This window comes from Vombatus ursinus, unplaced genomic scaffold (assembly GCF_900497805.2).
Source record: "Vombatus ursinus unplaced genomic scaffold, bare-nosed wombat genome assembly UNPS02014845.1, whole genome shotgun sequence".
Lineage (NCBI taxonomy): Eukaryota > Metazoa > Chordata > Mammalia > Diprotodontia > Vombatidae > Vombatus > Vombatus ursinus.
The window spans coordinates 3075717-3100060 of record NW_020954623.1 but is presented as its reverse complement, the minus strand read 5'-3'; the positions used below and the strand labels follow the sequence as shown (position 1 = coordinate 3100060).

Below are 24344 nucleotides of genomic sequence, written 5' to 3'. Positions count from 1 at the left end.
CAATTACTGTCTCTGAGCTTAGAGCTTCCAAAACTGCTGCTGCCACTGTTGCAGCTGCTTCCAAAGCTTGCTACTGGGGTTGCAAAGGTAGTGTTATCCTGCCCTGCATGTTCTATGTGCTAACTGCCACTCCAGTGTCATAGACCTCTCCTATTCACCCCCTATGTTGTCTTAGGCTGAAAAATGCCTCCCCAAAACCTTTTGTTGGCTCTTTCACTCCAGAATTCAATTTGAGGTGTTATTTTAAAGTGGTTTTGAGAGAAATGTTGGGAGAGTTCAGCCAAGTTGCTACCTGTGCTCCACCTTGGCTCTGCATCTCCATGAGGATATGTTTTTTGGGTTCTTTTTTTATTCAGTTGGGGTTAATTGGCTTGCCCAGAGTCACACGACTAGTAAGTGTCAAGCATTTGGTCTGAGGCCAGATTTGAATTCAGGTCCTCCTGACTTCAGGGCCTGTGCCTTTTCCACTGTGCCACCTAGCTGCCCCAAGGATATGTTCTTAATATTAAATTCTTCTCATGTTTTCCTGTTCTCTTCCTTTGTCTAATGTCTATCTTCTCATAACTCATGGGTCCCATCCCACTAAGTTTCTGGTTATATGATCAAGCTTGCTTCTTTGAATTTAAGGAGGATTCGGGTCTTCTAACTTATAGCATATAGCAATTTTTGGTACCATGCCTGTTCACTCCAATTCCTACAAACTATCTCCTTTAGGGATCCTTGACCTCCCATCTCATTAAGCAGTTACAAATCTCTCTGAAGTTGGCACTGATATGGAAGGACTTTCTATATGAGCTGAATTATGACCATTATGTCTCATTCCAAGAACTGACTCAATGACTGTTGAGAAGACTGTCACTAAATTGACTGCTAGATGAAGACTGCCTCTTACACACCATCTGCTTGGTTTGGGGGAATAGCAGTCTGGCCAACATGATCCCATGCTGCTTGAATGTGTTTGGATGGATCAATGGAAGAAGCTAAAAGGTGTTAGACTCCTTACATAAAGAGAGGATATCCTAATGTTTTTTATATTTCATTGAATATTTGGGGTTGGATAGGTGACAGGGTCAGACTGTAGGCTGGGGTTGTCATCAGTGAGACATTTCCTAGGTAAAACAAAAATAAAATTCCCTCTACTAATGCAAATCAGTAAATTCTGCAATTTTTACCATTAGAGAGCAGAAAGTTATAAGGTTAGCAGCTTCCCCAACGTCATACAAACCATAGGATATTACAGATTCAAGATTTGAACCCAGGTATTCTTGACTACATGACTGAAGCCCTAGCCTTTATGTAACCATGAGATTCTACCTACTTGAGCATAGTAGGTATTTAATAAATGTGTGTTCAATTTGATTGGATTTAGACTTGAAAATATATTTCAGGCAGAATTTCAAGCTTGTCAGCACCGAAAGCAATACATCACTAAAAGATATTGACTAATCTGATGGAAGTCAATTTAATTTCATACCTTGTTTTCACTCAGACATGAAATGGGGCATTTTAAATTGGGGACCATCATGAGGTTTCTCATTTTAATCTTTGAGAAAATGGTATTTCATGATAGCACATGATTTTCAGCGGCCACAATCACATAAAGGAAAGATTTCATTAGAAGTAGTGTGGCAATAGTCAACAATAAAATCAGAACCACGGATAATAACAAGAGCCCACAAAAGCCGTGTTTCTGTTCATGTCCCCAGAACTGGCTTCCCGGTAGAAATTTTAGTGAGGATGCTGATGAGCTAGCAAATCAGAGTCTAACTCTCTGACCTGCATCTGGAACAAGCATAAACATGAGTAATGATGACTGGGTTGTTCATCTACACTCCATTTTAATTGAAAATTATGTCTGAAATTCCTGCCGATCCAGGCTGTGCCTGTCTCTCCTTTCCCATTGCTTGGATTTATGCACTTACTCATACTAAAGGACTGGCCATTTCCCATAAATACAAACAGATTTCTACTTATGCATTCAATAAATACTATAAAGATCACAAGGAAATTAACATGGTGCCTGAAGTTGTCCGTCTTTGGTGATTTATGACATATGAATCATGTCCTCAGCACTATTATCCCCAAACACCATTATTCTTATATAAATAATTTGCTTCTTACAGGTTCTGAATTATAGGGAGAAACACTATCCTAATAGATTTGAGGTTTATCAGTTAGTTTCAGCAGTTTTAGATGGATATTGTCCATCCACTGCCATATTCATTCAAAAGCAATTGACTACAGTGCAATTACATAGTCAATTTATTTCGTGAAACAGAAACACTAAGTATCATTCATATGATTTGTTGTCTTTTTTTTTTAAGGAGAAACATAATTTGCATGACACTGAGCACAGGTATATATGTGAATCCCACCTATCCTTCTAGGTTTTTAGAGGCATCCTAAAGGTTAAAGGTTAAAATCATACTTTTTTTTCCACAAACTAGAAATTCCCCCTATGAGTTGAGGGTCCATATATTTAAATATGCATATGCAAATAAAATTTGGTTCATATTACAAACTCAATGCACTTGAATATGACTTGCAGAAATATGACTTCCAGATTTATATATCCAACTTAATACTTTTTTGAACCCTAGTACTAATTCACTATCTGACCTTTGGATAACTCCAACTGTATGTCCCATAGAAATGCCAAACTCAAAATTTCCAAGTTATTATTCATAATCTTTCCACAAAATCCTCTCAACTTCTTAATTGTCACATAGATATTAAAGGTAACTCCTTTTTTCTAGTCATACAAGTTTACAAACTTTCAGGCCTTTTTTTTTAGCCTTTTCTGGCTTTTTCTATGGGAGCTTCAAAATAGATAAAAGTGGGTATAATGGATGGTGCAATGGCTCTCTCACTTCCTTTTCAGAAACATTTCATCAAACAAATTGTGGCATATGAATGTAATGGAATACTATTGTGCTGTAAGAAATAATGAGCAAGCCAACCTCAGAAAAACCTGGAAAGATTTGTGTGGACTGATGCTGAGTGAAATGAGCAGAACCAGGAGAACATTGTACACAGTAACAGCCACATTGTGCAATGACTAACTTTGATAGATTTAGCTCTTCTCAGTAATGCAAGGATCTAAGACATCTCCAAAAGTCTAATGATGGAAAATGCTATCCAGAGGAAGAATTATGGAGTTTGAATGTGGATAGAAGCATACTATGTGCTCTTTTTTTTCTTCTGTTTTGTTTTGTTTCTTCTTTCTCGTGGTTCCTCCTATTGGCTCTAATTCTTCTTTACAACATGTCTAATGTGAAAATATGTTTAATAGGAATGTATATGTATAGCCTATATCAGATTGTGTGATGTCTTGCAGATATCTTGGGGAGGGAAATGGAGAAGGAGGGGGAGAAAATTTAAAACTCAAAAACCTATGGAAGTGAATGTTGAAAACTAAAAATGAATTAATATTAAAAAATAAGTATGTTGGTAAAATGTTAAAAAAATAAGAAACACTTCATCATACTTTTATGTGTGAAGTAGAGAGGCTCTATCTGCTGATGTTGTGGCATGTATTTCCAAGCATTCCTCTGTACATTTATGAGCAACCTTAACTTCAGATGGGCCCAGAAGCCAAATGATATAACCGTCATCATCATCATCATCATCATCATCATCATCATCATCATCATCATCATCATCATTGCAGAGAAAGAGACAGTAGAGTATGTGAACAGTGAATTAATGTCAGAATTTTTCAATATGTTGGTTAATTTTGCTGTACTTCTTAAAATAATGAATTAATATCTAGGAGGAGGGATTATAATAGGAAATGTAAGTGATGTAAAACTAAAATAAATGAAATATATATTCAATTGAATAAAGAAAATTATTTTGATAAGTAACATTGCAAAGGAATGTTTCTACCTTTTGGCATTAATACGTCATTTTGTTTAAGAAAACAGAACAATGTTGTAAAAGTCTCTCTTTTCTATTGCCTCAGGGGAGATTGCCTTCATTTTTGTCTCTAAGGTTTCATGGAACATCTGTTCTTCCCTCACTAATTAGGAGTACAGAGCATTGTCTCCCTCCACCCCTCAAATGAATAAATGGAGATTGGGAAAGAGTCAAGTATCAGCTTCTCATTTTATCCAGAAGAGCTGCAACCATGAGATGGAGTTTGGTACTAAAGACAAATCAGAGAGGACATTCTCAAAGCAGTCAGAGGAGAATGCAAGCAGAAGTGACTACAAGTATCTCTTTTTACTATTCATTTATTTCTCTTCATGGTTTTTCTCCTTTTCATTCAATTGATGATCTCTTTTTTAAAAGTTTTATTCATTTTTTACCCCATATTAATGTACTGAGGTGTCTGAGCTCATGGCACCCCTGCCTTATAACAAAATAAATAGTGACACAAAAAATGAGTTCAGATTTGTAAATGTTAAGTTGAAGATGTCTCCAGGACATCTAGTCTGAGATGTCCAAATGCAATTGTAGGTGCATGGCTCTAATTCCAAGGGTAGGTGAAAAGGGTGACACTGGATAAGTAGATCCAAGAATCATCAACCTAGAAATGCAAATGTAATCCATGGGGATTGGTGTTATCATGAATGAAGTAGCACAAAGGGAAAGGAGAAGAAGGCTGAGGACAGAGTTCTATGAGGTGGTGCAAATTAGCAGCATTGAGCAGGACCAAAATCCAGCAAAGAAAACTGAGGAGGAAAAGTCAGACAGGCAGGAGGAGAATCAAGATAGAATAGGGTCATTGAAACCCAGAGAGAAGACACGACCAAGAAGAAGAGGGTGATTAATGTTGTCCAAGGTTGCAGAGATGTCAAAAAAGAATATGAATTGAAAAAAGGCTGGGTTTCAATTGCTTCACAGTCAGGTCTTCCCTATCTTGCCAGGTGTCATACATTTTACTTCCCTACATTTATTTGATGGTACGACACACATTGGCTTGCTTGCCTTTCCTCACACACAGCAGCACCTAGCTTGGTGCTTTCACTCTGGCTGGCCCCTATGCCTGGAGCACTTTCCCACCTAAACTCTCCCCTTTAGCATCCCTGGATTGATTCAACACTCAGTTCAGTTGGTGCTTTCTGCAGGAGGCATTTTCTAATGCCCTTGTCAGGATGTGCTTTTTCTCCAAGGTTAACTTCCACCTTCTCTGTAGGGATTTTCTCCATGATATGCAGTTACATATGACCTCCAGTATTAGAACATATATTCCTTAAGGGTAAAGATGGATGCTCTTGGCTTATTGTTTTATTTTTAGTTTTAATTGATGTATTTTATTTTGATGTTACATGTATTGTCAAATGAACCCCATCTCATGAGAGCTGTCTTGCAACAAAGTAAAAATAATTAATTGCATTAAGTAAAACATAATACAAAGATTAATCTGAAAGTACATGCAATTCTCCATATCTGTAGCACCTCCCCGCCTTTCTATTTAATTAGTTTGTTAAAATTATAATAAACCTATTTTCTCTTCCTCTCACTCTTAACTCTGTTAAAGAACAAAAAAAAACTCCTTGTAACGAATAGTCAAGTAAACACAATTCCTTCATTAGCTATGCACAAAAAAATATGTTTATTGTGTTCCCTAAATCCATCGCTTTTCTTTGGGGAAGCAGATAACATGTTTCATCATTGGTCTTCTGAAATCATGAATGGTCATTGCATCGATCAGTGTATTTCAAGCCTTCAAAGTGGTGCTTACAGTGTTGTTACTATTTAAGATTTTCTTCTGGTTTTGTTCATTTTGTGCTTCATCAATTTATAAAAGTCCTCAAAATGTCCATGTCTATAACATTAATATTATAAAACATTCTTCTCATTCTGCTTATTTCATTCTGTATTAGGTGATATAAATCTTTCAATGTCTTTTTGAAATTATCTATTTCCTTATTTCTTACAATAAAAGAGTATTCCATCACATTCATATGCCACAACTTATTCAGTCATTACTCAAATGATGGCTATCCCCTTGAGGTTCCAGATTTTTGCTACCACTAAAAGAACTACTGTGAATATTTTTGTACATATAGTACCTCTTCCCCATTCCTTTGATCCCTTTGGGGTATAGGTCTAGCCGTAGTATAGCTGGGTGAAAGGGCATGCACTGTTTAGTAACATTTTCATTTGTAATTGCAAATTGCTTTCCAGAATGGTTGTGTCCATTGACAAGTTCACCAAAAGTGCATCAGTGTGCTTATTTCCCCACAATCCTTTCAATAGTTTTCATTTTTGTTTTTTAAGAAAAAATAAATGGCAGTGGAGTCAAGATAGTAGAGTAAAAGTAGACTTGCAGGAGCTCTCCCCCAAACCCCTCCAAATACCTATAAAATGGCTCTAAACAAATTATAAAGAAGCAGAACCCACAAAAATACAAAGTGAAACAAATTTCCATCCCAAGATAACCTGGATGGTTGATCAGAAAGGTATATCGTGCCGGGCCGAGAGAGGAACTCAGTTTGGCGTGGGCATGCAGGCCTTAGCGAACACGGAGCAGGCCTCAGAGGACTGAACCATGGGCAGCTGTGGCAGTTTCCAGACTTCTCAACCCATGAACACCAAAGACAACTTAGAAGGTCAGTGGGAAAAGTCTGTTTCTGCAGTGGTGAGAGAAAAGTGAAGGGTCCCAGCCCCATTCCCTGAGATTGGCCCCAGGGTGGCAGCTGCCTCCTGAGCTTCCAGTCCACAGATTGAGGGAGAATCAAGTGCCTTATCAGAGGGGAATTTCAGAGGGGATCCTCTGCTGGTGCAGAATTCACTTGCTTTGCCCATACTTTGATCTGGGTCACAGTTATGAGTGGTGATCCTGGGACAAGGAGGAGTGCTGGCACGATGGAGCTTGCAGTCTCAGTGGAGAAGAAATTCTCCTCGTGGTTCCGAGACAGAAAAGAGGGCTTGTGGTCACTCATAGACCAAAGCACAGGACAGGAAAGGAGTGAACACCTCACCTTGATCATAGCACCTTGGAAGAACTGAAAATTTAGAGGTCCCTAAAAGTATCTCTGGAAACAGCTGCACAAAACCCATGAAGCTTAGGACAGTACATTCTCCACACGGGAAACAGACACTTACCTTAACAAAGAGTTTATAACTCAAGTAATTGGCCAGGATTATGAGCAAGCAGTGCAAAAAGAGTCAGACTACATTATCTTACATTGTTGACAAAGAAGATCAAAATACACAACCAGAAGAAGACAGCGAAGCCAAAGCTCCTAATCCAAAGCCTCCAAGAAAAATATGAATTGGTCCCAGGCCACAAAGGAGTTCACAAAGAATTTTGAGAAGCAAGCAAGAGAAGTAGAGGAAAAACTGAGAGTGATGCAAGAAAATCATGAAAAACTAGTCAACAGCTTGCTAAAGGAGACCCAAAAAATACTGAAGAAAATAACACCTTAAAAAAATAGCCTAACCCAAATGGCTAAAAAGGTCCAAAAAGCCAATGAGGAGAAGAATGCCTTCAAAAGCAGAATTGTCCAAATGGAAAAGGAAGTCCAAAAGACTACTGAAGAAAATACTTTCTTAAAAATTAAAATGGAGCAATTGGAAGCTGGTGACTTTATGAGAAATCAAGACACTGTAAAATGAATTCAAAAGAATGAAAAAATGAAAACAACATGAAATATCTCATTGGAAAAACAACTGACCTGGAAAATAGATCCAAGAGAGAGAATTTAAAAATTATTTGACAATCTGAAAGTCATGATAAAAAAAAAAAGAGCCTAAACATCATCTTTCAAGAAATTATCATGGAAAACTGTCCTGATATTTTAGAACCAGAGGACAAAATAGAAATTGAAAGAATCCACTGATCTCCTCCTGAAAGAGATCCCCAAAGGAAAACTCCTAGGAATACTGTAGCCAAATTCCAGAGTTCCAAGGTCAAAGAGAAAATGTTACACGCAGCCAGAAAGAAAAAAATCAAGTACTGTGGAAACACAATCAGGATAACACAAGATTTAGCAGCTTCTACATTAAGGGACCACAGGGCTTGGAATATAATATTCCAGAGGACAAAGGAGATAGGATTACAACCAAGAATCACCTAACCAGCAAAACTGAGCATAATCCTTCAGGGGAAAAAATGGTCATTCAGTGAAATAGAGGACTTTCAAGTATTCTTTTTTTTTAAGGAAATTGGGGTTAAGTGACTTGCCCAGGGTCACACAGCTAATAAGTGTCAAGTGTTTGGTCTGAGGCTGGATTTGAACTCAGGTACTCCTAACTTCAGGGCTGGTGCTCTATCCACTGTGCCACCTAGCTGCCACACTTTTAAGCATTCTTGTTGAAAAGACCAGAGCTAAATAGAAAATTTGACTTTCAGATGCAAGATTCAAGAGAAACATGAATAGGTAAACAGAAAAGAGAAATCATAAGAGACTTATTAAGGTTGAACTGTTTACATTCTGTCTGGAAAGATGATATTTGTAACTCATGAGTACTTTGTCAGTATTAGATTAGTTGGAGGGAAATATATATATATTATATATATGTATACATGTATATATATATAATATATATATATATATATATATCCAGATAGATAGATAGATAGAGGGCACAGGGTGACTTGAAGATGAAGGAGTGATATCTGGAGAATAAAATTAAGGGGTGAGAGGGGATTATACAGAGAGAAGGAGAAAGGGAGAGATAGAATGGGGTAAATTACCTCACATAAAACAGATAAGAAAAGGCTTTTACAGTGGAGGGGAAATGTTCAAAGGTGAGATAGAATGAGTGAATCTTATTCTCATTGGATTTGGCTTAAGGATAGAAAACATACACACTCAATTGGGTATAGAAATCTATCTTACCCTACAGGAAAATAAGTAGGGGAAGGGGACAAGAGAGCAGGATGATGATAGAGGGGAGAGCAGATTAGGGGAGGGGGTAATCAGAAGCAAACACTTCTAAGGATCAAAAAAGAGAATAGAATAAATGGGGGGTGGGATAGGATTAAGGGAAATATATTTAGTTTTTCACAACATGATTACTATGGAGTGTTTTGCATGACTACACATGTATAATCTGTATTGAGTTGCTTGCCTTCTCAATGAGGGTGGGTGGGGAGGGAGGAAGGGAGAAAATTAGGAACCCAAAGTTTTGTAATATTTTCTACTTGACCTGGGAACTCTGGAATTTGGCTACAATATTCCTAGGAGTTTTCCTTTGGGGATCTCTTTCAAGAGATCAGTGGATTCTTTCAATTTCTATTTTGCCCTCTGGTTCTAAAATATCAGGACAGTTTTCCTGGATAATTTCTTGAAAGATGATGTCTAGGCTCTTTTTTTGATCATAGCTTTCAGATAGTCCAATAATTTTAAAATTCTCTCTCCTCGATCTATTTTCCAGGTCAGCTGTTTTTCCAATGAGATATTTCACATTGTTTTCTAATTTTTCATTCTTTTGGATTTGTTTTACAGTGTCTTGATTTCTCATAAAGTCACTAGCTTCCAATTGCTCTATTCTAATTTTTAAGGAAGTATTTTCTTCAGTAATCTTTTGGACTTCCTTTTCCATTTGGCCAATTTTGTTTTTTAGGGAATTCTTCTCCTCATTGGCTTTTTGGACCTCTTTTGCCATTTGGATTAAGCTATTTTTTAAGATGCTATTTTCTTCAGTATTTTTTGGGTCTCCTTTAGCAAGCTGTTGACTTGTTTTTCATGATTTTCTTGCAAAACTCTCAGTTTTTCCTCTACTTCTCTTACTTGCTTTTCAAAATCCCTTTTGAGTTCTTCCAAGGCCTGGGATTGATTCATATTCTTCTTGGAGGCTTTGGATGTAGATGCTTTGGCTTCGTTGTCTTTTTCTGGTTGTATGTTTTGATCTTCTTTGTCAGCAAAGTAAGATAATATAGTCTGACTCTTTGTGCTGCTTACTCATGATCCAGGCCAATTACTTGAGTTTTAAACTCTTTGTTAAGGTAAAAGTCTGTTTCCAATGTGGAGAATGTACTGTCCCAAGCTTTGGGGGTTTGTGCAGCTCTTTTCAGAGATACTTCTAGGGACCTGAAAATTTTTAGTTCTTCCAATGTGCTATGATAAGGGGCGAGGTGTTTTCTGTCCACCACCACAAGAAGCTTTACCACACTAGCATTCCTCCTCACCCCAGGACCACCCCTCAGAGCTGTGACCCAGATCCAAGCACCGGTAAAGCAAGAGATTCCTGCCTCAGCATTGGCAAAGAGATCCCTGCAATCCCCCTCTGATCAGCAACTTGATTCACCCTCAGTCTGTGGGCCGGAAGCTCAGGAAACAGCCGTGGCCCCGGGGGCAGCTGAGACATAGCTCCTTCTCTCACCGCAGTCACAGACTTTTCCCACTGACCTTCCAAGTTGTCTTTGGTGTTCATAGGTTAAGAAGTCTGGAAACTGCCACAGCTGCCCACGATTCAGCCCTCTGAGGCTTGCTCCATGGTCTCTGTGGCCTGCGCACCCACACCGAACTGCGTTCCTCTCCCAGTCCAGCGTGATATACCTTTCCGATCAACCATTCAGGCTGTCTTTGTTGGAAATTTGTTTCACTCTGTTTTTTTGCGGGTTCTGCTCGAACCCAAAGTTTTAAAAACAAAAGTTAAAAAAAATTGTTTTCACGTGCAACTGGGAAATAAGATATACAGGAAATGGGGTATAGAAGTCCATCCTGCCCTACAGGAAAATTGAAGAGGAAGGGAAGGGGGTAAGACAAGGGAGGCAGAGATAGAAGGGAGGGCACATTAGGAAAAGGGGTATTCAGAATGCATGCCATCTTGGGGTGGGGAGAGGGATGAGATGGGGAGAAAATTTGGAACTCAAAATCTTGTGGAAGTGAATGCTGAAAACTAAAAATAAATAAATTAATTTTAAAAAAACAGAAAAAAAATGAATTAGTGAGTCCATATCCTGGTTGCTTAGGTCTTTGTGTTTATCAAATATTAGGGTTCTAGATATATTTACTTCTTATGTTTTGTAGCTAATCTCATTCACTCATTAATTTCTCTTTTTTCACTAGCATCAAATTGTTTTTAAGAATTATGACTTTGTATTATAGTTTGAGGTCTGGCACTGCAAGCTCCCTTTGTTTCCAGTTCTTTTTTGTATTATAAGAATCATCTGCATTTTATTTCTATTTTTACCAGTAATGATTTAAGCCTGATTTGTCTGTTTACAATAGGGATAGTTGATCTGCCAAAGAAAGGTGGTGACAGAATGGGCATCTGAAAAATAGTCATATGTCTTATCCACAGTACCTAGAAAATATTCTTCTATCTGATTACCAAATGTGATAAAACCTGAGAACGTTACATACATTAACATAATAGGTGCTATCTTATCATTAATTGTTGTTTGAGAAATGGTCTTTCAAGAAAGTGCTTGCAGAGGATTCTGGGATGACGGTGCAGTGGGTCAGAAAATTCCCAGGTCTCAATATTTTCCCCCACAAAAGAAATGAAATAGCACCTCAAAGAGAATATTGAGCAGTAAAAATAAATAAGAGTAAGGGCAGAACAGGGATCCTCCTGGAACAATCAGAGAAGATCTAAAGAAAAGTCCCAGGATGAGGTTTGGTCTGTGTAAAGAATAAACACCTCCTGGATAGGTCCTAGGTCTGCTTAAACAACAAGTGGCAAGCCCTGGGGTGAGCTGGGTTGGGAGGCTGCCTCGGCCAGAGCCCCAGGAAGTTTTACCCCCTGAGACAGTGAAAGGCATTGGGCATCTGATCCTGGAAAGATCAAGGAAACCTCTGCTGACAAGAAATGCCAGACCCAGTTGTGCTGTGGAGACACAGCTGGGGGCTAGAATGAATTAGTACATGCTGGGTGAGTGCAGAAGCAGTGGGGTGGGGATGCCACCACTGTCTGTGGGCACTTACAGTAGGCTAGAGGTCTTGATTCCAGTTCCAAGAGAGAGGGAAGAACTGAAGGAGGATCTGAGGCCAGAAGCACCATCCCGCATACCCCAGGACTAGAGGTGATTATAAAAACTGAGTCACCACAAATAAAAAAATGCATAGGCAAAGGAGAAAAAATTCAACATAGAGAATTACTATGGGAATAGAGAAGACCAGGGCAAGGTAGAGGGGAGAAGTAAAGTAGATGGATAAGAAAGAAGAGATATGCACAAACATAAAAACAACTATCAGAAGTAGAATTTTTTAGGGAAAAGTATATGTTTATGTACGTATGTATGTGTGTGTATAAAAGTATATAGGTATCCATATATCTATATCTATATATAAATATGTCCACACTTAGTTGTAGCCTTCTGGGGGGCAGGATGAACAAAATAAAAAGTACACAGCTGAGAAAACTAACAAAAGAAAACTAACAAGGAAGCAAAGAAAAGACTGACAGTTCTAAAAATAACCCAAAGTACTTATTATATGGGCTTTTTAGAAATGGAAACTTATTGCTATGTATGTTGAATTTTCTCTTACCTTCTGCCATTCACATGACATGCTTTTTTTTCTTTTCTTATTATATATTTAAGTATTAATATTTAAGTTTATGTTTCTTTTTATTGTGTATTTAAGTTTCAGTAATAAAAAAAAGTGCTTGGAGGTACAGATTGTCCAAGTAATAAACAAAAAAGGCATTTTATTTTAACAAAGAGTTTAACAAATGTATCCAATGATTACAATTTGGCGACTTTCAGAAGAGCAGCTAGTCAGGCACAATGATACCCTGATAATTTCCAGTAAGTCGGAATTCCCCATTGCGGCTTCTATGCTCTCCTTGTCATTGATTTGTTTATTTATATCTTCTTCTGTGGAATGGGTTCCTTCAGAAATATAGATTTCCACTTTATGTTTGAAAGGTAAACACCTCTGAAGTTTTACTTGTAAGCAAAGGCCAGTAAGAGTGGCCAGAGAGCAATGAGGTACTGCAGGTGTGAACCTGATAATAACCAAATAATCTTCTTCATGTGTCTCCTTGACTTCCATTCAACTTTGTGTTACCACTTCCAGTTCTTCTAAAGTGTTGGACTTCTCGAATCTGGGATGGTTCAAATTAATGTTAAACCTCAAGTGCTTTTTCTTCCATGACCCCAGGCTGCCTGGCAACATTCATCTCAGAGTGTGCCGAGAGTCACAGGACTGCTCAGAGCCCAGGAGAGCAGCCCAGACACTGGCTCCATCCTCCCTCTCCGCCATCCCTGGCGTCCCGCACTTTGTTTCCTTCTTTTTATTAGTCCTTGAGATTCTTGGTCTTCATTATTGCTGTTGTCGGTGCTCTTCCTTGAGAATTTCATTACCGTTTTTCTATTTCTATAAAGTGATATTTGACAGTTTGGTTGATTTGGAATTGAATAAATAAATGAGTTTTTGAGTGTGTTTGACACAAATGTGTGTTGTAGTTCATCAAAAAGCCTTTTCTGCACTCATGGATATAATTATATGTTTTTGCTGATTTTGCTATTAATATGATTAGTTGACTTTATAGCTTTCCTACTATTCAACTAATTCTACATGTTTAATATAAAACTAACTTGGGTGCCTCTAATCTTTATGATATGTTGCTAAAGCAACTTTTTTTGCTCTGATAATGTTTGATTATTTTGCATTTATGTTCAATGACAATATTAGTCTATTATTTCTTTTTTTTTAATTTTAACTCTCCCTGGTTTCTGTATTAAGACAATATTTGTGTTATACATAGAATTTAGTAGGATTGCTTCTTTTACCATTTTTAAAAAGTTTCTATAAAATTATAATTAAATATTCATCGAATGCGTGAGAGGTTTCATTTATGAATTCATCTGATCCTGGAGTTTGTTTATTTGGAAATTGATTTATAACTTGCTCAATTCTAGCTCTGAAATTGAATTGTTTAAATTCTTTAATTCTTGTTCTGTAATTTAGTATTTTATATTTTGTAAATATTCTTTTTTATTGAAGTTGTAAGACTAGTATCATGTAAAATTGTGAAATAATTTCTATTTATATCCTCTATTAATTATTTTTATTGTGAATTAACCTTTTGTCCTTTTTTAAAATTATGATTTATTTATTTTAATATTCTTTTCTTTTTAAATTTTGAGTTCCAAATTTTCTCCCTACCTTTCATCTGCTCTTCCTCCCACTGAGAAGGCAAACAAACAACACAATATCACTTAGATATGTGAAATTGTGCAAGACGTATTTCCATATTAACAATGTTTCATAAAAAAATTCAAGAAAAATAAAGTGAGAAATTATACTTAAATGCTCACTTATAGTTTTTCAGTTCTCCTTGGAGGTGGATAGCATTTTTTCCCATAAAAAGTCCTTTGAAAACATTTATAGCAGCTCTGTTTGTGGTGGCTAAAGAATGAAAATCAAAGGGATGCCTATCAATTGGGAAATGACTAAATAAGCTGAGATATATGATTGTAATAGAATATTACTTTGTTATAAGAAATGATAAGCAGGATGATTTCAGAAAACCTGGAAAAACTTATGTGAACTGATGCATAGTGAAGTGAACAGAACCAGGAGAATGTTGTACATTGTAACAACAATATTATTCAATGGAGAATTGTAAATGACTTAGCTATTCTCAGCAATACAATGATTGAAGACAATCCCAAAGAACTAATAACGAAGCATCCTATGTGCCTTGAGAGGAAGAGCTGATATTAACTACAGACTGAAGCATGCTATTTTTCACTCTTTCTTTCATTTTTTTTCTTTTATTTGAGTCTTCTTGTACAAAATGACTAATATGGAAATGTTTTTAACCTATATCTCATTGCTTACTATTTCAGGGAGGAGGGAGGGGATGAAGGAACAGAGGGATTGAATTGGGAACTCAGAACTTTAAATAAACATTTTAAAACAGTAAAATAAAATAAAATAAAATAAAATAAAATAAATCTACTCAAACCATTAAAAAAAAATCATTTGGAACTGTCCTGGGTGATTAAATTGACCAGAATAGCCAAATCTTTGACAGCTGTTCATCATTACAACATTGTTGTTACTGTGTGCAGTGATCTCCCGGTTCTTCTTACTTCACTTTGCATCAATTCATATAGGTCTTACGATGTTTTTTTTTTTCAGAAACTACTCCCCTCATCATTTCCCACAGCACAATAGTATTTCCTCGCAATCATATGACACAGCTTGTTCAGCCATTCTTCAATTGATGAGCATCCCCTTGAATTCCAATACTTTGCCACCACAAAAACAGCCGCTATAAATATTTTTGTATCTTTACAGCCTTTTCCTTTCTCTTTGATCTTTTTGGTCTACAGAACTTGAGTGGTATTGCTGGGTCCAAAAAGTATGTACAGTTTTACAGAACTTTGGGCATAGTTCCAAATTGTTTTCCAGAATGATTGGACCAGTTCACAACTCCACTAAGAGTTCATCAGTGTACCTATTTTCCCTCATCCCCTCCAGCATTTGTCATCTCTGACAGGTGTACCTCAGAATTATTTAATTTGCCTTTCTCTAATCAATGGTGATTGAGAGCATTTTTCATATCATTATAGACAACTTATTTTCTTCTTCTAAAAGCCTGTTCATATCATTTAACCATTTATCAATTAGGGAATGGCTCTTATTTCTTTTAAATTGACTCAGTTCCATACTCATATTTGAGAAAGAAGGTCTCTATTAGAGAAACTTCCTATAATTTTATATAACTTTATGGTCTATGATACCTTTTAGCATAATGTAGCTTCTTTGATTATCTCTTTTAATTTGACCTATTTTTGCTTTGACTTGAGTTGAAATCATGATTGCTATCCTTGCCCTTTTCATTTCAACTGAAGCATAATAGATTTTCTTCCAATCCTTTATTTTAACTCTCTCTGTGTGTTTTTGTTTCATGTTTGTGTTGAAACAGCATATTGTTGGATTCCTGTTCCTAATCCATTCTTCTAGCTGCTTCTATTTTATGGGTGAGCTCGTGCTATTCACATTCACATTTATGATTGCTAACTATATATTTCCCCTCATCATGTTATCTTCTACTTCTTCCTCTCTCTCTCTCTCTCTCTCTCTCTCTCTCTCTCTCTCTCTCTCTCTCTCTCTCTGTCTCTCTGTCTCTCTCTCTCTCTCCTGTCCATCCTCAAAAGTCTATTTTGCTCCTAACCATTGACTCTCTTAATCCTCCCTCCTCTTTTTCATCATCTTCTCCTTTCTCTTATCCCCTTCCCCTCCTATTTCCCTATTGGGTAAGTTACATTTCTATACAAAACTAAATGTGTGTGTGTGTGTGTGTGTGTGTGTGTGTGTGTGTGTAAAAATACATTCTTCCTTTTTTGATTCAGATGAGAGTTGGGTTCAAGGATTGCCTGCCACCACCACCCCCATTTTCCCTTCTGTTATAAAAACTCTTCCTTGCAATCTATTTTATATGAGAAAAATTTCCCTATTCTTTCTCTTTCTTCACTTCTGCCTTCTTCCAGTGCATCCCTCTTTTTCCTATCATTTTTTGGAGATCTTTTCAACATAATTGATTCTTATCCATGCCCTCTGTCTATGTAAATTCCTTTTAACTGTTCTAATAATGATAAAGTTCTTAGAAGTTACATGTATTATCTTCCTATATACAAATGTAAATAGTTTTTACTTCATTTAGTTCCTTATGATTACTCTTTCAAGTTTATCTCTTTATGCTTATCTTGAGTATTGTATTTAAATGTCAAATGGCCTATTCAGATCTGATCTTTTTATCAGGCATGCTTCAAAGTCCTCTATTTGGTTAAATATGCATTTTCCCCAAATGGATTACATTCACTTTTGCTGGGTAGTTGATTCTTGATTGTAATCCTAGCCCCTTTGCCTTTCAGAATATCATATTCGAAGCCTTCCACTCTGAGGCTGCTAAATCTTGTGTCATTCTGATAATGGTTCCATGATATTTGGATTTTTTTTCCTGGATACTTTAAGTATTTTTTCCTTGATCTGAGAGCTCTGAAATTTGACTATAATATTTATGGGAGCTTTCACTTTGGGCATCTCTTTCTGGAGGTGATTGGTAGATTCTTTCAATTTTCATTTTACCTTCTGGAATCTAAGATGTTGGTGCAAATTTCCTTGATAACTTCTTGAAATATTTTGAGGTACTTTCTTTGATCATGGCTTTCACATAGTCCTATAATCCTTAATTTATCACTCTTTGATCTATTTTCCAGGTCACTTGCTTTTCTGATGAGATATTTCACATTTTCTTCTATTTTTTCATTCTTCTAACTTTATTTTATTGCTTATTCATCTATCATGGAGTCATGAGCTTTCACTTCCCCAGTTTTAATTTTTAATGAATTATTTTCTTCAGTGAGATTTTGTGCCTCTTTTTCTATTTTGCCAATTCTGCTTTTTAAAGAATTCATTTCTTCAGCGAATTTTTGTGCCTCTCTTATCATTAGGGTAATTGGTTTTTAAGGTGTTATTTTCTTTAGTTTCTTTTTGTGTCTCTTTTACCAAACTCTTAATTTTCTTTTCACAAATTTACCTGGCTTACCTGGTTGCTTTTTTCTTCACATTGAGGTATCTTTCCCATAGACACACCCTTCAGCATCCAATTCTTTCCATTTAGTTCTTGAGGGGTTTCTTCCTCCTGAGGAACCCAAGACTTTTAGGTCCAAAGTCTTTCACTTTCACCCACTCAGATTTTTTTAAGTCACAAGATCATGGTGAGAGCATGCTGAGTTGTATTATTTCCTTCTACTCCATCATCATGTTTAATGACTAGCATTTAAATATTGCTTTAAAATTTTCAAAACACTTTACAGATATTACCTCACACCCTGGAGGTAGTATGTTATTAATATCCCTATTTTATAGGTGAGGAAAACAGAAGTTAATTGACTTAACCAGAGTCACAGAGCATTTAGGATCAGTTAGTGTCAATTAGTGTTTGAGTCTAGATTTGAACTTAGGTCTTCCTAACTCCAGGTCCAGCTCTCTGTGGCCTGTGGTGGCACCCTAGCTGTCTGTTTAAAAGGGAAAAAAAAACACTTGAATCATTAAGGCTGAGTTAAAATAAGGGATTGGTACAAAATCAATTCTGCTTCAGCTAAACACATACAAGGAAACAATTTTCATTTCAGAAAAAAAGCAATAATAAAAATAAATTCAATTAACAATAAAGATAGAAAACACATTTTGCTAAAAGATAACATAGATAATGAATTGATTTCAATGATTAAATTAATAACTTAATGACATAGCTTCTAAATGCTTTAAGGAAAAGCTAAATAAATTTTAAGGAAAAAAATAGACAGTGAAACAATAATAGTAGGGGACCTCAATTTACCTCTATGAGCCCTAAATAAATTTAACTAAATATAATGAAGAAAAAAAAAACCTGGATGAATTTTTAGGGAAAAAAAAGTTAAGCAAGACTTTAAAATATATATGTATGTATGTATGTATGTACGTATGTATTTATGCATGTACGTGTGCACACACTTCTGGTATGTCTTTACATTTCTGTTTGTGTGTAGACTGTTTCCTTCCTTTAAAATGAGGACCAGCATGAATGAGACATCACTGTTTAATGCTGTCCTGTGGCTGGGCAATATGCAGGCCTTAGTTTCAAGGCATCTGCTGCCAGTCACAGGGTGATCTTAATGCTATTTCTTAGTTGGCAAGATAGTTTCTTGAGCCTTCTGAGTGGAACATGGTTCTTGCAGTGCGTGCTATCATGGTGGTATCATGGTGTGTCTTTAGATCTAGCTCAGCAGGTGTGAGATAGCAGTTAGTGATCAATTGCATTGCTGCTCACTCAGCAGCAGGTAGTAATGGCCCATAATTGGTACCGTGTGCTTAAATGATTGTTTGTACCCCTGGAAGAGGGATTTTCTTTGCACACATTAGAGTGTTGTCAATAGCCCATGAAGCTATCTTCTTGAGGTTCAGCAGAGCTTCAGGAAAAATCATTGGCAGCCTATTTGAAAAGCTGCCCAGTGCACTGAAGAAAAAAGCCCTGGATTTGGAGGGAGACCTGGGTTCAAATCCCATCTTGGAAACATGGTCAGTGGGTGACTGTGGACAAGGCCATCCATCAAACCTAGGCTTAGCTTCTTCCTCTTCAGAGTGAGGACAGTAATACCGATATCACTGGCATCAGAGTGGCATCATTGTCAAGAAAATCTTTAAACCTTAAAGGACTTGACTTTAAAAGGGAAACTGGCAGGGAGGGGTCTTGAGCGGTGAGGCCAGGGTGGCAGCTTCACAAGTGTGAAGCAATAAAGTCAAATATAATCTGTTTAAGAAAAACAAAGGAAAGTGAAAGGAGATCTATTCACTGTAGCAAAGGGGCCTCTCAGTGCTCTTGAAGACTGGTAGCTGCTTAAAGGATGCAGTGGGAAGGATTTCATCGGTGGGTGGAGCTCTGGCCTGGGTGGCTTTCTATATCAATGAAATCCTAGGCTCAGGATCTGTCTACTGATCTATTTTTTGAAAACAGAATCATGAAAAGAGTTGATACAGTAACTAGTAATGTACAGGGAAAAAAGGAGTAAACACACGTGCACCAGGTAAGAGGAGAGAAGTGTTTACATCAACTCTGAAAGACAGACCAAGTCTGGTCATTGCACTGAATCTGAACTCGGGCCCCTTTATGTTCTCTCATTCTCTATTAGTGAAGCAGCAAATAGTAATTTTGGAGGGTATCAATGAAGTAGGTCTTCCTTCTTTGTGGTCTGTTGTGATAATTATGTTTATAATTGATCATCAATTTTGGGAGATGAGATGAGCCACTCTCACTTAGCTAGGCCAGTCCTTGGATGACAGTCTGTTCTTGGGCCTGTCTATGTGGGTAGGAGGTACAGAGGTTCCTTCCTGGCTGGCATCATCTTGAAGAGAACACAGTTCCATGCCCTTGCCATAACAAAATATCAGGGGGCTTCAGTAGAGGAACTCACATAATTATAGAATCTCAATATTGAAAGAAGTTTTGGAGTCCAAGAATCTGTGCTCCTATTAGACAACAAAGGTCATTCTGCCTTTACTTAAGGAGCACCAATGAAGAGGAACTCACCACTTCCATTGGGAGCTTATTCTACCTTGCGGGCAGGGTATTCTTAGGGATGGTTTTTTTGATATTAATTCTAAGTTCACTTCTATAAAATTTACTGTTATTGTTCACAAATATCTATACATACAATATAGACAAATTCCATATGAAGTTATTAATCTCCCCCCAATGCCTTCCTTTAGAGAAGGCAGAAATTGGACTCTCAGATCACTCCACTTTGCATATGCTGCTCTGCCTTGTTTCAACTCCATGAAACAAGATGTTCCTACGCTGGGCACCTCATAGCCCCCTGCCCTACTCTTCTTTTGAGTGTTGTTTTCATGTTATGAACTCCTTTAGGACAGAGGTTTTCTGGCTTTTAGTAATTTTATCTCCAACACTTAGCATAATGCCTGGCACATAGTAGGTGATTAATCATTGTTGGATTGGAATAGATCACCTACAAACGTTTGATGTCCACATTTGTACACTATTAAATCCCCTTATCTGATCACAATGTCATAATTTTAGCTCTCCTGCCTTGACATCCCAAACCCTGTTCTTTTTCCTCACCATGCCTTCCAGTCCCTAACGCCAGAGTACATTCACCTTCCTTCTGCTTCTTAATCCCTCAGTGAGCTAGTTTAGCTCTCCACAGTTCTCTTCACTTGCATCCTTGCTTCTTTGTGCTCTTACTGAACTTTCTGTTCTAAGCTTCAGCCCTGAGTTACTGCCGCTGTCTACTACCTTTGCTCCTACTCACCTGCTACCAAATCAATCTGGAGAAAATAACCACACTGTCCTCACCAGATCCACCACTAATATATGTTTATAATCTTAACTGGGTCTTCACTGCTACAAAGCCATTCATTATACTCCTCTAACTGAATTATTATTGCACTCACCTCAGCAGCTTTCCCATGCTTTTTCATCTCTCCTCCCAGCTCCACTGGCTCCCCTCCCCTTTCCTCCTTTTCTCAGCTGAGAACCTGGACTCATATTTTACTGAAAACATTGAGCCTATTCACCTAGAGCTCCCTTCCTCTTTTCCCCTTCTCAACTCACATTTCTCATATGCCTTCTGCCAATGTTACCACTTTCACTCCTTTTCATATCGTAAGATGACTCTTCTTCTTCTTGAGGCAAACCCCTCTACATATGCAAATTATCCTATTTCATCTCATCATCTCTAAGAGATTGACCTCTGTATCATCCCCACTCACTTATTTTCAGTCTCCCCATGTCTATTGAATGACTACCTATAAACATACCCATATCTCCTCAATCCTTAAAAAAAACAAAAAAACAAAAAGCAAAACCCCTCTCACTTGATCCATCCCTCCCTTTGAGCTAATGTCTCATATTTACCCTCCGATTTGTTGCCAAACTCCTTGATATGTTATGTATACAATAGAGGTAACCTCTTCCTTTTCTTTCACTATCTTCTCAGCTCTGCAGTCTGGTTTCTGACCTCAGAGTTTTCAATGCTTTCCTAACTGTTAAAGCTAATGCCCTTTTCTCAACTCTCCCTTTTCTAGACCTCTCTGAATTCTTTGACATGTTTGATCTCCCTCCTCTCCTTCATAATGTCTTCTCTCTAGTTTTCTAGGACACCACTAGGTGCTGATTCTTATCTAGTTGACTGCTCCTAAGTTTCTTTTGTTGTATCTCCATACCATTCACACTTGTTCTCTACTAGTGTTATTTAGGGTTCTATCCTAGGCCCTCTTTTCTTCTTCCTCTATATTATTTTGCTTGGTGATTTCATCAGCTCCTCTGGATTCAATTACCATCTCCATGTAGACAATTTTAAAATCCAGCACTAACCTCTCTCTGGATCTCCAATCTCACATTTCCAAATGCCTCAAACTAGATGTCCCATTACAACTTAAATTCAACATGTCTAAAACTGAATTCATCCCCCCCCATTCTCCCCTTTTCCTGACTTCCTTGTTACTGTCTAGGATACCATCTTCTTCTCAATCACCCAGGCTTGTGACCTAGGTGTCCTGCAAAACTCTTCTCTATCTCTCACCACCACCACCCACATCCAATCTGTTACCAAGGCCAGTTGATTTCATCTTCACAGCATTTCTTGAATATGCCTACTTCTTTCCTCACCTCTGACACTGCCCGGACCCTGGTGAAGACTCTCATCACCTCACTCCTGGACTAGCGTAATAGGGTCTTCCTGCCTCAAGCCTTTCCCCACTCCAGTCCATCCTCTATTCAGTCACCAAAGTGATTTTCCTAAAGCACAGATTTAATCATGTCACTTCCCTACTCAATAAACTCAAGCAGCTCCCATTGTATTCAGGATCAAATACAATAGACTCAGTCTGGCATTCAAAGCTCTTCATAACCTGTGCCCCACACTTTTGCACTCTTCTTATACGTTAACGTCGCCACCCATGCTCTGTGGTACAGTGACATTGGCTTCCTTTCTGTTTCTCACAGAAAACAGTCGCCTGACTACAGGTATTTTCGTTGGCTGCTCTCCATGCCCAGAAATCTCTTTCTCCTCTTCTTTGCCTTCTGGCTTCCCTCAATTCTCAACTATGGTGCCATCTTGTAAGAGAACTCTTTCCTTGCCCCTCCTCTTACTTCTAGTCCTTTCCCTCTGTTGATTTTCTCTAATTTATCCTGTCCATGACTTGTTTGTACAAGTTATGTGTTATCTCTCCTATTAGTATTGATAACAAAGAAGGACTATTTTTGCCTTTCTTTGTATCTTCAGCACTTAACACAGTACCTGGCACATAGTGGGCATTTAATGTTTGTTGACTGACTGACTGCCTTGGCAGTGCAAGGCTCTGTCCTTGGTGCTGAGGAGCCAATTACTGAAATAAACAACTCTTAAACTCAAGGCAATTATATTCTACAGTAAAGGAACAATTGGACACTTTAATGTCTGAATGGCATCAATTCAGCCAGCTGTTCCCTCTCATAGGGGCCCAAGGAAATACACCTTTCAACCCTTCCCTTTCTCTATATTTCCATATGCCATGTGAACATAGAATGGGTATGCATAACCTGAGCTTGCTGACTAATGAGCTTGGTTTCTAATAAGCCCCATTCTGTGTCTGTGCGGCCTCATTACCACCTACAGAGCCATGGGCCCCAGCACGTATGCTTTCAGCCCTTTTCACACACATTCAGAGATTTGTGTTAAGAACAGCTAATTTCTTCTAATGCTTTTCCCAAGTTGACTGTCTCTACCAAGCTTCCTGCTGGGCCCATAGCACTCAGCAATGATGCTGCCTGCTCCCACCTGCCTGTGCTGCACCCGGGAGACTCAGACAAGTATTGTCAACAAGGGGCCTTGGTGAATTGGTAACGTCAAACATTTTTATGTAACAGGAAATAAAAGAAAGCAAAGGAAAACCAAATGGGAAGCCAACAAGCATCCCAGATAGGCAACAGAGTGTGAATCTGTGGAAAGAAAAGATGCAATTAGAGGAAATATTCTTTATTTTCCAGGAATACTAGTAAATAACAAACTATACTAAGCCACATTCTAATAATCCTGGGTGTACTGAATGGATGGAATGGTGGGAAGTAAATACACTAAATGTGTATCTTAAGCATTATATTGAGAGTGGTATGATCTCAGTTTCTCCAAGGTTTTGAACATCCCTATGGAAAAAAAGAGCTAGCAGCCACACAGAGATAGGGTGTGCTTGTATCCCCTCTCACCTTGGGGTTGGGAAGTGTGAGTTCTATGTTGATATATTCTTTGGACATTTACAGTTGCATTCCTTGGAAGAAGGCTGCTGTCAGCTTCACCTTAGTAGAACTTACAGAGAGAAATCTGCTGGAGGAAAGTGATGGTCTCCCTTTTGATAGGCCAAGTTTGTCATGGCAGCATGGATGTAAATGGAACAAGGATTCTTGAGAATACAAAGGAAAAGGAGCCAGCTGTGAGCATCACCCCCTTCCCTGGTAACAGAGGGCACAACTTCTAACCACCTCTGAAGTCATAGGCCACTTTGTCCTCTCTGCTCATGTAGGGGGAAAGGATGTGATGCTTCTCTTACCCCAGGTTCCCTGCCAAGAGAATAGCCCTGGCATTTCTCCATTTACAAGTAGACTTCCATATTCATGAAAGTCATCTTATATCTAACCCCTTCTCTAATAGTTCAGGTCTGCTTTCCTGTGACTGGACTATTACAATAGTCTGATAACTTGTCCTCTGGTACCCAGTATCTCCTTCCTGCTATATAGCTATCACACCATTGCCACACTTACTTTCCTAAGGTTCACCACATCTCTCAAATATCTGTGATGCTTCACTGGTAAAATATCAATATAGGGTAAAATATAAACTCCTTGGTTTAGCCTTTAAAGCCTTCCACAATCCACTTCTCTACATGCATCATCAGACATTCAAGCTAACTGTGAATTAGCCATTTGCTGACCTCCAGCTCATCTCC

General features: G+C 37.9%; 1 pseudogene; it reads right to left on the bottom strand.

Moving 5' to 3' along the window:
- Window positions 1-11571: 11571 nt before the first annotated feature.
- Window positions 11572-13096, bottom strand: LOC114026788 (annotated as a pseudogene).
- Window positions 13097-24344: the final 11248 nt, after the last annotated feature.